General features: G+C 42.6%; 1 protein-coding gene across 2 annotated transcripts in view; it reads right to left on the reverse strand.

Annotated features, from left to right (window-relative positions):
* The window catches only part of LOC104589985 (NAD(P)-linked oxidoreductase superfamily protein), a 45655-nt gene that overhangs the window by 9500 nt on the left and 22835 nt on the right, over positions 1–13320 (reverse strand). The gene's annotated exons all lie outside the window — the stretch shown is intronic.

Consider the following 13320-nt stretch of genomic DNA (forward strand, 5'->3'; position numbering starts at 1 on the left):
TGCTCTGCCCCACACTTAAGTAAGGGGAGTTTAGTCTTTGTAAACATTATTAGAACCTAATAAACATTAGGGGGTCGAATGAATGAGAGATTAATCAGTTTCGACTAAACCCTCCTGTTCTCTCTTTCTCTCTTCTTCTTCTTCTTCTTCTTCTTCTTCTTCTTCTTCTTCCTCTTCCTTCTCACCTGGTTCGAGTTACTGTAGCTGCATTCAAAACATGGTATCAGAGCAAGGCTCTTGACCTGCTTCAGTTGGTAAAGCATCTCAGCTGTGTTCGTGACACCTTCTTCTTCGTTTCTGGTTAGTTAATGGAGAGAACTGGTTAGCCCTAGGTCTGTGACATCACAGCTCGTTTCTCTCTGCTGCGCACAGTCTTCTTCATCAAGGAAAGTGATTTCAGCAGTGAATGGTTGGTTGATACTCTCAAAGGAAGATTGGTTATCTAGTCCTTTTGTGTTGCTGGTATTTCTGGGTAGAAACCCTTCAAGAATCAGTTAGTACTGATTAGAACCTAGGGAACTAGGTTCACTGTTGCCCTAGAACGGGTTGTGTACAGTAGCCGAATGGTGTAGGGGCTGCTGTAAGTGGTTGAGTGGGTTAGGGTTGCTGCAGGTGGCCAAGTGGTGTAAGGTGTAATGCAGTGACCTAGCCAAGTTCTTTGTGGTTGTGTATTGCCCTTTTAAATGTGTTAAACAAGTCTGAACTGGGTGTAGCAGATTTGACTGTGTTATGGTGCTTGTGGTGCACAACTTCTATTGAGTGATTGTAAGAGGGCCTACATGTGATTAGTGAGTGCTAAATTGATGCTTATGTGGTTCGTGGGTTTGTGAAGTCAGCAGTAGTGTGAATAAGGACAAGGCGTGGGCTCTCACTGTTGTGTTTAGGGGCTGCAGTAGGTGCTGAAATATCAAACTGTGAATAACATTAGTCAGCTTGTAGCTGAGAATTCAGGTTAGAGGCAACTGTGAAAGAGTACAATGGCAGCAAAAGGAGATGGGAACAATGATCAGAAACCTAGTGTGGTGGTTTCCCCCGACAACCTAGGGGTACAGATGACCTCAATTAAACTGAATGGGGAAAACTACGTTCCATGGGCGAAATCTGTGGAAGTTTTTCTCAAGGCAAAGAGGAAAGTGAAGCATGTAAAAGATGGGAAGCCAACGGCTGACTCTCCAGGGTTTGATGATTTGGAACAAGAAGATGCTCAAATCATGACTTGGCTGTGGAATAGTATGAAGCCCAAAATTAGTGCCAACTTCATGTTCCTTGATACGGCTAAGGATATATGGGAGCATGCTAAGAAGCTATATTCTGGACAAGATAACACAACAAGAGTATATCAGCTTTATCAGCAGTACTTTGATTTACAACAAAGAACCAAAACACTGGAAGAGTACTATGTCTACATGAAGAATATAAGGAATGAACTCAATGTATATCATCCCCTCACTCCAGATATTAAAGTCCAGCAACAGCAAAGGGAACAACTAGATGTTACAAGATTTTTAGTGGGGCTGAAGTCGGAGTATGAACCAGTTAGAGCCCAAATATTAGGAGGCTCTTCTCTTCCTACACTTGAGGAAGTATTCTCAAGGCTTCGTAGAATTTCTTTGGGACAGACAGAGAACTCCACACAGTTTGATAGATCAGCACTTGTGACAGCTAGAGTGGGTGGACATAGTACAAGAGGGGGAGGTCATGCTCCCCGAGGAGGCCGTGGCAGTTCCATGATTGGTCGGGGTGGTCGTGACTCAGGGGGAGGCCGTGGCAGAGGGAAGAATAACTCTGCAAGGAAGTGTACTCATTGTGGTAGGGAAGGGCACACAGTGAATTTCTGTTATGACCTACATGGCCCTCCCTCCAAATGGGCTAATCATGCTGTAGCAGGTGAGATTGACATCAGTGACAGTAAACAGGCAAACCGTACTCTTCTCCCATCTACATCTACATCTACTTCTGGGAGGGAGATGGTGAGTGTACCACGTGATGAGTATGAACGGTTCCTTCAAACTTCTTCACAGCATACAACTGCCACACTTTCCCACTCAGGTAATGCTTGCATGTCATCTAAAACCTCTCCCTGGATTATTGACTCTGGAGCCTCAGATCATATGACCGGGACTCCAGGTGTGTTCTCTTCTCTTTCTGAAACTTCCACATCACAAACCGTTACACTTGCCAATGGGTCCTCATCTCCCATCTGTGGTGTTGGTAATGTTGACATGGCTTCTGTGCCCTTATCATCTGTTTTATATGTACCTAAGTTTCCATTCAATCTTATGTCTGTTAGTAAAATAACCAAAGCTCTTAACTGTTCTGTTACCTTCTTTCCTTCCACTTGTGTTTTTCAGGATCTCAAGACGGGGAAGAAGATTGGTGGAGGGCATGAAGCTGGTGGATTGTATTATCTTGACGGTGGTGGATCTTTAATTGCTCTTCAGACTTCACTTACTCCTCTACAATGGCATTGTTGACTGGGACATTCATCTCTCAAGGCTCTCAAGATTTTGGTCCCGTCATTGAGTCAGTTGTCGGTTTTGCAATGTGAGTCATGTTAGTTTGGGAAACATTGTCGTGTGTCCTTCAGTCCAAGAGTTGAGAGTCGTATGTTGAGTCCTTTTTCGTTGGTTCATTCAGATGTATGGGGTCCAATCAAAATAGAGTCTTATAATGGGTACAAGTATTTTGTCTCCTTTATTGATGATTGTTCAAGAATGACATGGATTTACTTAATGAAAGAAAGAAGTGAATTGTTTCCATCTTTCAAAAATTCCATGCTGAAATACGCACACAATTTGGTGTTTCAATCAAAATTCTTCGTTCTGATAATGGTCGTGAATACTTTCTTACTTCATTTCAACAGTATTTAGAACAGCATGGTATTATTCATCAGACCTCATGTGCATTCACCCCTCAACAAAATGGGGTAGCTGAACGGAAGAATTGTCATCTTCTTGAAACTGCTCGGTCTATTCTTCATCACATGAATGTTCCTAAACGGTTTTGGAGTGATGCTGTACTCATTGCATGTTTTCTCATTAATCGGATGCCCTCTTTCATCCTTCATGGTCGGCCCCCCTTCTCTATCTTGTTTCCCACTTTATATCTCCATTCCCATTAACTCCTCGTGTCTTTGGTTGTATGTGCTTTGTCCACAATCTGAGTCTTGGAATAGACAAGCTTGAAGCACGCTCAATTAAATGTGTCTTCCTTGGCTACTCACGGACTCAAAAAGGGTACAAGTGTTATAATCCCATTACCCGAAAGTGCTATGTTTGCCTTGATGTCACCTTTTTTGAGTCTGTCCCCTTCTTCTCAAGTCTTGAAGCACCTTCGTCTCCACCGTACTTCCCCTTCCTCTTCCTGTCAGTGATCCAGTTCCAGATGCTGTTGTTGGGGTAGACTCATCACCTCATCCAGTGCAGATCACCACTGAACGACCACCAATCCGGCAAGTGTATACACGTCGAATGACACCGGCCCCTCCTCCAGCTTCTACCTCATATGCGGATCCTCTCTTGGCTCCTATTGTTGATCCTTCAGACCTTGACCAACCCATTGCCTTACGGAAAGGTAAACGCAGTTGTACCCTCCATCCCATTTTCAATTTTGTTTCATTATCTCGTCTTTCTACCTCACATCGCCAGTTTGTTTCACTTTTGTCCTCTATTTCCATACCTAACAATGTTCAAGAAGCTCTTAGTTCACCTGGGTGGCGGCGGGCGATGGAGGAGGAACTTTCTGCTCTTCAACATACTCAAACGTGGGAACTTACTACTCTCCCACCTGGTAAGCATGCTGTGGACTGTAAATGGGTGTATACTGTGAAATACTTCCTAGATGGAAGTGTGAAATGCCTGAAGGCCAGACTTGTTGCTAAAGGTTACTCACAGTTGTATGGAGTGGACTACATGGAGACATTCTCTCCGGTGGCTAAGATTGGTTTTGTTCGTGTATTAATTTCCCTGGCAGTTATGTATGATTGGCCTTTGTTTCAGCTTGATATAAAGAATGCCTTCCTCCATGGTGATCTTGTGGAGGAGGTATATATGGAGCAACCACCTGGGTTTGTTGCTCAGGGGGAGGATGGTAAGGTAGACAGATTGAAGAAGGCAATTTATGGGTTGAAGCAATCACCGCGTGCTTGGTTCGGGAAGTTTAGTGAAGTGGTGAAGAGTTTTGGAATGAAGCAATGCCAGGTTGATCACTCAGTGTTCAGCTATGACTCTAAAGCTGGAAAGATCCTATTAGTGGTCTATGTGGATGATATGTCATTACTGGCAATGATAAATTGGGGATTGGCAAACTAAAGGTATTTATGCAAAATCATTTCCAAACAAAAGATCTTGGAACATTAAAGTATTTCTTGGGAATAGAAGTTGCCAGGTCAAAACAAGGTGTAAATCTGTGCCAAAGAAAATATGTTCTTGATCTATTGGAAGAAACAAGACTGTTAGGTGCAAAACCGGCTGAGACCCCTATGGAACCAAATGTTAAGTTGAGCAGTGATACAGGAGAAGTATTTGAAGATCCTGGAAGGTATAGACGACTAGTGGGGAAGCTGAACTATCTGACTATCATGAGACCTGACATATCCTTTGCAGTCAGTGTGGTGAGCCAATTCATGCAGAACCCTCGTATACCTCTGGGATGCAGTTCTTAGAATTGTAAGGTATCTGAAAGGAGTTCCAGGCCGTGGACTATTGTATAAACCTGGAGGAAAACTTGAAGTAGCGGGGTATACAAATGCAGACTGGGCAGGCTCTGTGAATGATAGAAGATCTACTACAGGCTATTGCACATTCCTTGGAGGAAATCTTGTGACGTGGAAGAGTAAAAAGAAGACAGTTGTGGCCAGAAGTAGTGCTGAAGCTGAGTATAGGGCCATGGCACACATTGCCTGTGAGTTAGTGTGGTTGAGGAATCTTCTACATGAAATTGGGTTTCACATGGATAAACCTATGAGACTGTATTGTGACAACCAAGTTGCACTCCATATCTCATCCAATCCCGTATTTCATGAGAGAACAAAGCACATAGAGGTTGATTGCCACTTTGTGAGGGAGAAAGTCCTTGCTGGAGAGATAAACACAGAACATGTGAGCTCGAATGATCAATGGGCAGATTTGTTTACAAAAGCTCTAAGCTTAGGGAAAGTGAACTATCTATGTAACAAGCTGGGATTATATGATATATATTCTCCAGCTTGAGGGGGAGTGTTAAAGTGAGCCGAATAGGGGTAGTTTAGTCATCTCATGTTTGTTAAGTACCTTGCTTATGTGGCAGTTTTATTAGAGATGCTCTGCCCCACACTTAAGTAAGGGCAGTTTAGTCTTTGTAAACATTATTAGAACCTAATAAACATTAGGGGGTCGAATGAATGAGAGATTAATCAGTTTCAACTAAACCCTCCTGTTCTCTCTCTCTTTTCTTCTTCTTCTTTTTCTTCTTCTTCCTTCTCACCTGGTTCGGGTTACTGTAGCTGCATTCAAAATAGTAGAGAACACTGATGTGGGCCCCACAGCTATGGTCCCACTGTGTTCGTAGGGTAGAATGTGTTCTAGTCATCCTAGGGTTAGTTGGTGGTCAGTCGGTTATTTCAGTTGTTATTTATTTCAGTTTTATTTTGTTCTATTTGTTATGTAAATACTAAGGGCAGATCTATCCTTTCCATGTAATGAGCAAACCTATAAATACTAAATAGAAGTGGCGGCGGCAGAACATTCAGATTCTGTCCCTCCTTTCAACCCTTTGTGTTCTACAGTTCTCTCTTCTCTTTCTCTTCTCTTCTCTACATTTTCCTTCTATTTTCGAACCTAAAATCTATTAGGGTTCAAGGCTGATAGCAGTCTTGAACTTCTACTTGGTATCAGAGCAAGGTTAGGGTTTCTCATGTGAGTCTAGTCCAACCGACCACATGAGAACCATCTAGGGCTGGAAGCTGAAAAAGTAGAGTTCGTTGACTGATTCTTGGAGATCGCCAGAGGGTTTAGCAGCTGTTGAAACTTGCCACGGTTGCAAAGTGTTGGTGATCAAGAAGAATCAGAGAAGGCTAGGGTTCGGGTAACCTTGGAAGGCAGCGAACAACATTCTCTTGTAAGTTATTTTATTTTCTAAGAGAAGTACTATCAGAGAAGATACGTTGGACCTATCTAGAAAGGGCGGTCGAACCATTCTAGGGTTTTCTTCTTTCTATTCTCTAGGGCTTGATATTGATCTTGCGGCAAACCCTACTAATCTTGCTGCAAACCCTACTATTGGGCCAAGCCTTGTGATCTACCTGTGAAGCTCTTCTTAAGTTTTTTTTCTCAGGATTGATCAGTTTTTAGGGTTTCATATTAACCCTACTACAAGTCTTATCTGTACGGTACTGCTTGGAATGTGCGGCTGAGAATTTTTTTAAGGACTGATTAAAACCCTAATTCTGGTTCAGCATATCAGATCTTTTAAGGGGTGAAAATTGTACGGACTGTTGCTGTTGTGTTTGCTAATTGGTTTTAGATCAGACTTATATTGGTTTCATGCACATATACCATGAATACAGATTAATTCTATACTGATTTTTTATTGTGATTGATAGTCCAAGTGCTGTTCTTCGACTGTAGTAACCCTAATTTTTGAGACTACTGGTTCTTGAATGAAATGGAGTTTAAAAATCAGGCAGAAGGCAGTTTTGGGAATAGCAGTTCTGGTAGTGTTTCTGAGACAGGTTTTCAGATTACAACCGTAAGATTTGATGGATCAAACTATTTGGAATGGGCCCAATCAGCCATGATGGCTATTGGGGGAAGGGGTAAATTAGGGTATCTCTTGGGAGATGTGAAAGAACCTTCCAAGGGAGACCCCATGTATACCAAGTGGGTCCAAGAAAACTACTTGGTTATGACATGGCTGTGTAATTCTATGCAGCCTCATATCAGCCGAAATTACCTATGGGCAAAGACAGCCAAGGAGATATGGGATGTTATGAAAGAAACTTATTCCCAACCCCTTAATGTTGCCAGAGCTTATGAATTGAAATGTGAAGTGAACACTCTTAAACAAGGAGAGAAACCGGCTTCGGTCTACTTCTCTACCTTGAAGTCCCTGTGGCATGAGATTTGTAGAGAAACTGATGTGGGCCCCATAGCTATGGGGCCACTCTATCCGTAGGGTAGAATATACCTAGTCTATCTGTTATATTATTCTGTTATTCTAGTTCTGTTATTTACGTTTCAGTTTTTTATATTGTTAAGTGTTATGATGTAAACACCGAGGGCAGATATGTCCTTTCATGTAACTAGGATAACATATAAATATTAAATTGAAGTGGTGGCGGCAGATTATTCAGAATCTGTCCTTTCTTTCAAACCTGTGTTCTACTGCTCTCTCACTAATCTTTCTCCTCTTTCTTCTTCACTTTCTCTTCTGTTCGAACCAGAAATTCCTTAGTGCCCAAGACTGATAGCAGTCTTGATCATCTTCATGGTATCAGAGCCAAGTTAGGGTTTCTTATGTGAGTCTAATACCAGCCGACCACATGAGAATCTCCTAGGACTAGAAGCTGAAAAGGTGGAGTTCGCAGACTGATTCTTGGAGATCACCAGAAGTGCTAGCAGCTGTTGGAAGTTTTGTCATGGTTGCAGAGTATTGGTGGTCAGGAAGGATCAGAGAAGACTAGGGTTCAGGTAACCCTAGAAGGCAGTGAACAATTCTATTCTTGTAATTCATCTACTTTTCTAAGAAAAGATAGGTTGGACCTATCTGGAGAGGAAGGCTGAACCGTTCTAGGTTTTCATCTCTTCGATTCACTAGGGTTTTACAGCAAACCCTACTGTTCTGCTGTGATTAAAACCCTACTGTTTTTACACTTCGATTCAGGGTTTTACAGCAAACCCTACTGTTCTGCTGTGACTAAAACCCTACTGTTTTACACCGAACTGTCTCAGCCTTGTTTCTTTCTGCACTAGAGTTTGAAAGTGATCTTGCGGAAAGCCCTAGTGCTGGACTGAATCTTGTGATCTATCTAGAGCTGTCCTCAAGTTTATTGTTAGCATTGATCAGATTCTAGGGTTTCATATTAACCCTACTGCAAGTCTATCTATACAGTACTGATTAGATTGTGCAACTGAATTGATTACTTTAAGGACTGATTAAAACCCTAATTCTGCAAAGGCAAATCAGAATTCCTTCTAAGCTGTTGTTCAGAGATTTTTGGGGTTTTCAAACTCTCTTAAAGGGGTTAGAGCTCTACGGACAGCCACTGTTGTGTTTGTTGGTTGATTTCAGATCAGAGTTATCCCAGTTTTGTGCACATACACTGTGAATACAGATCAGGCCTATACTGTTTTTGATTGTGATTGGTATTCCAAGTGCTGTTTTAAGACTTGACCGAGATGGAGTTTAAAAATCAGGCAGAAGGCAGCTTTGGGAGCATCAGTTATGGTAGTGTTTCTGAGATGGGTGGTCAGATTACAACCGTAAATTCAGGTACTCTAGCTTCAGCCTACCATGCCTCAGCTCTAGGTACTACTGAACCTTGTTGGGTAATAGATTCAGGTGCATCCGACCACATAACTAGCTTGCCTTCATTGTTTACCTCTTACCATTTGTCATCTGGTAGGGATAAAGTATCTATTGCTGATGGCTCCCTGGTTCCTATTTCTGGGAAGGGGGACATTAAGTTATCAGATACGATCTCCTTGTCTTCTGTCTTACATGTTCCTAAGCTTGATACTAACCTCCTTTCAGTCAGTAGTATTACCAAACACATGAACTGTTCAGTAACTTTCTTTCCTGACCGGTGTGTTTTTCAGGACCTGGAGACGAAGAAGGTGATTGGGACTGGCCATGAGACGAATGGGATCTATCTGCTCGGGGAGAGTTCTCGTCGGGAAGAGTCAGTGGGTAAGAGGTCACTTGTTTCCTAGAGTGTGAGTTCAGTTATGCTTTGGCATAACCGATTGGGTCATTTGTCTTTTCGGTCCTTAAAGAGTCTGTTTCCTACTTTGTTTGAGTCTGTTGAGTTGTCCCAGTTGCAATGTGAAAGCTGTGAGTTTGCTAAACATTGTAGAAACTCTTATTCATTGAGTAATAAAAGGAGTAATCGTCCTTTTGATCTTGTGCATATGGATGTTTGGGGGCCATATCACATTCCTTCTATGGGTGGGTACAGATATTTTTTGTTATTTGTTGATGACCATACCTGGTTTTCTTGGGTTTATCTTATGCGTTCACGAGATGAGGTTCCCGCCCTGACCCAAAACTTTCACCAAATAATCTTAACCCAGTTTGATGTCAAGATTAAAGTTCTTAGATCTGATAATGCAAAGGAATACTTTGCTAAGTCATTGGCATCTTACCTTCTTACTCATGGGGTTATCCATCAGAGCTCTTGCCCTCATACACCTCAGCAGAATGGGGTTGCAAAAAGGAAGAATAGACACATCTTGGAGGTGGCTAGAAGTCTTATGTTTACCTCCAATGTCCCTATTCGCTTCTGGGGTGATGCTATCCTCACGGCAGTATATCTTATTAATCGGATTCCTTCCTAGGTTCTTGATTTGCGATCTCCTTTTTCCCTTCTATACCCACATGAGGAGTTGTTTTCTATTCCCCTTAAAACATTCGGTTGTACTTGTTTTGTTCAGCTTTTCGGACCCCATCACTCCAAGTTTGAACCCAAGGCCTCCAAATGCATTTTCCTTGGTTATGCACAAACTCAAAAGGGGTATTGCTGCTATGATCTTGTCACAGGAAGGAAGTTCGTCTCCATGGATGTCACTTTCTTTAAGGAGACACCCTATTATCCTCGGGTTTCTCCTCAGGGGGAGAGCAATGAGAGTAGGGGTTTAAGAGCAGTGAGAGTGGGGTAGTTCCTTTACCTATTCCATTGGGTGATGGGAGCTGCAATGGTGAGGGTGGTCAGAGGGATCAGGAGTTGAGGGTCTATCACAGGCGGTGCATGCAGGTTGATCCCGATCATCAGCAGTCCAGGCCAACTCCAATCTCATCTACGGCCCCAGGTTCAGACATTACAGTCCCAGGACCCACAGAGACTTCTTCTATTGTTGCCATTTCACATCCTACAGATGACCTTGATCTTCCGATTGCAGTCCGTAAAGGGAAACAACATTGTACCACATCTACAACCCATTGTATTTCCCATTTTTTATCCTATGATCGCCTATCTCCTACCTACAGGTCCTACCTTAGTTCCATTTCCAATGTCCCTATTCCAAGAACAGTACAAGAGGCCCTATCAGTTCCGGAGTGGAGAGGTGCAATGCAAGTTGAAATGGATGCCCTGTTGAAAAATAATACCTGGGAGCTAGTTGACTTGCCCAAAGGAAAGAAACCAGTTGGATGCAGATGGGTATTTACTGTGAAGCACAATGCGGATGGATCCATTGAGAGGTACAAAGCTCGGCTAGTTGCAAAAGGGTTCACTCAGACTTATGGTATAGATTACTTGGAGACATTTGCCCCGGTAGCCAAGATGACCACCATTCGGGTTCTATTATCTCTTGTAGCAAGCCACACTTGGCCTTTGTACCAAATGGATGTTAAAAATGCCTTCCTGAATAGGGACTTGCAGGAAGAGGTTTACATGCAGTTGCCTCCTGGATACTATGATACAGAGACAGGTAAGAAGGTCTGCCGGCTCAATAAGGCATTGTATGGTTTGAAGCAGTCACCTAGAGCTTGGTTCGATAGATTTAGACTAGTTCTTGGAAAGTTCGGTTATGTACAGGCCCAGTCAGATCATACACTGTTCATCAAGAGGGTGGAGTCTTCACTGACACTACTTGCAGTATATGTTGATGATATTGTGGTGACAGGAAATGATAGCCATGAGATTGAGTCCCTCAAACAGCTCCTTCATCAAGAGTTTGAGGTGAAAGATCTGGGTACACTATGGTATTTTTTGGGCATTGAGGTTGTTAGATCTAAACAGGGGATCTTTGTCTCTCAGAGGAAATATGTTTTAGATCTGTTGGTTGAAACTGGAAAGCTGGGTGTCAAACCTGCAGATACACCCATTGAACAGAACCACAGAATTAGTGCAAAGAGTGGGGAGCTGCTTGAAGACAAAGTTATGTTCCAGCGGTTGGTAGGAAAGCTCCTATATCTCTGCCTCACTCGATCGGATATTATTTATGCTGTTAGTGTTGTCAGCCAGTACATGCATTCTCCTAGAACCACACATCTTCTTGCGGCAGAAAGAATTCTAGCCTACTTGAAGAGATGCCCGGGTAGGGGTATACTGTTCAAGAACAATAACCACATGAAGGTGGAGGTCTATACAGATGCCGATTGGGCTGGGAGTGTTGATGACAGACGGTCTACCTCAGGATATTGTGCCCTTGTGGGAGGAAACATTGTCTCCTGGAGAAGTAAAAAACAAAGTGTTGTCTCCCGGTCTAGTGCTGAAGCTGAATACAGGTCCATGGCCAACGGAGTGGCTGAAATCCTATGGCTAAGATCTCTACTTGAGGAGTTGGGTATTGAGTATGAGAAGCCTCTGATGTTGTATTGTGATAATCAATCAGCCATTAATATAGCACATAATCTAGTGCAGCATGACAGAACCAAACACATTGAAGTTGACTGACATTTTGTACGAGAGAGGGTCTCATCTCAAGAAATATGCCTCCCTTACATCACATCCAGTATGCAACTAGTAGATATCCTCACTAAAGTTGTATCAAGAAAGAAGCTAGAAGTGGATCTATCCAAGTTGGGAATGATAAACATTTACTCCCAACTTGAGGGGGAGTGTAGAGAAACTAATGTGGGCCCCATAGCTGTGGGGCCACTCTGTCCGTAGGGTAGAATATACCTAGTCTATCTGTTATGTTATTCTGTTATTCTAGTTCTGTTATTTACACTTCAGTTTTTTATATTGTTAAGTGTTATGATGTAAACACCAAGGGCAGATATGTCCTTTCATGTAACTAGCATAACATATAAATATTAAATTGAAGTAGCGGCGGCAGATTATTCAGAATCTGTCCTTTCTTTCAAACTTGTGTTCTACTGCTCTCTCACTAATCTTTCTCCTCTTTCTTCTTCACTTTCTCTTCTGTTCGAACCAGAAATTCCTTAGTGCCCAAGACTGATAGCAGTCTTGATCATCTTCAAGATTGATCACTTAGAGACTCTTGAGTGGGAGAGTCCCAAAGATGCACAGACCCATAGAAAGCAAGTCGAGACAAACAGGGTGTTTGAGTTTCTGACAGGTCTGAATTCAGAGTATGATATTGTGTGGCAACAGATATTGACTAGAGATAGTGTGACTCTCTCCCAGACATACTCCTTAGTGCATAGTGAAGAGACCAGGAGGAAAGTCATGATGCAACCTCAGCCTCTTACACCAGCCCTTGTAGCTGTTAAACCCAAATTAGGAGGTGATTCAGAAAGGGACAGGAAGAAGATAAAAGAGATGTGGTATGTGAGCATTGTAAGAAACCCAAACACACAAAAGAAACATGTTAGAAACTGCATCCTCATTTGGTCCCGACAAAGTTGAGAAGAAAGAAGGGTAATGCTCATGTGGCCGTGAACACTGATTCAGCATCCTCGTCTGGCACAAGAGGCACACCTTTAGAGACCTTACCTGCAGTTCGGGCTGCTTTAATACAGTTGGAAAAGGAAGATGGGGACTCAGCTCAGCCACCGCAGTCACCATCAGCCCCTGCCACATCTGCTTTCGCACATTCAGGTACTCGAGCCTCAGCCTACCATGTCTCAGCTCCAGGTACTACTGAACCCTGTTGGGTAATAGATTCAAGTGCATCCGACCATATGACTAGCTTGCCTTCATTGTTTACCACTTATCATTTGTCTTCTGGTAGGGATAAAGTATCTATTGCTGATGGTTCTCTTGTCCCCATTTCTGACAATGGTGACATCAAGCTATCGGATACTATCTCCTTGTCCTCTGTCTTGCATGTTCCTAAGCTTGAAACTAAACTTCTTTCAGTCAGTAGTATTACCAAACACATGAATTGCTTAGTAACTTTCTTCCCTGACCGATGTGTTTTTCAGGACTTGGAGACGAAGAAGGTGATTGGGACTGGCCGTGAGACGAATGAGATCTATCTGCTCGGGGAGAGTTCTCGTCGGGAAGAGTCAGTGGATAAGAAGTCACTTGTTTCTCAGATTGTGAGTCTGGTTATGCTTTGGCATAACCGATTGGGTCATTTGTCTTTTCGGTCCTTAAAGAGTCTGTTTCCTACTTTGTTTGAGTCTGTTGAGTTGTCCCGGTTGAAATGTGAAAGTTGTGAGTTTGCTAAGCATTGTAGAAAATCTTATTCATTGAGTAATAAAAGGAGTAAT

Source organism: Nelumbo nucifera, chromosome 1, assembly GCF_055504915.1.
Source record: "Nelumbo nucifera cultivar China Antique chromosome 1, China Antique-T2T, whole genome shotgun sequence".
In the NCBI taxonomy this organism is placed as follows: Eukaryota; Viridiplantae; Streptophyta; class Magnoliopsida; order Proteales; family Nelumbonaceae; genus Nelumbo; species Nelumbo nucifera.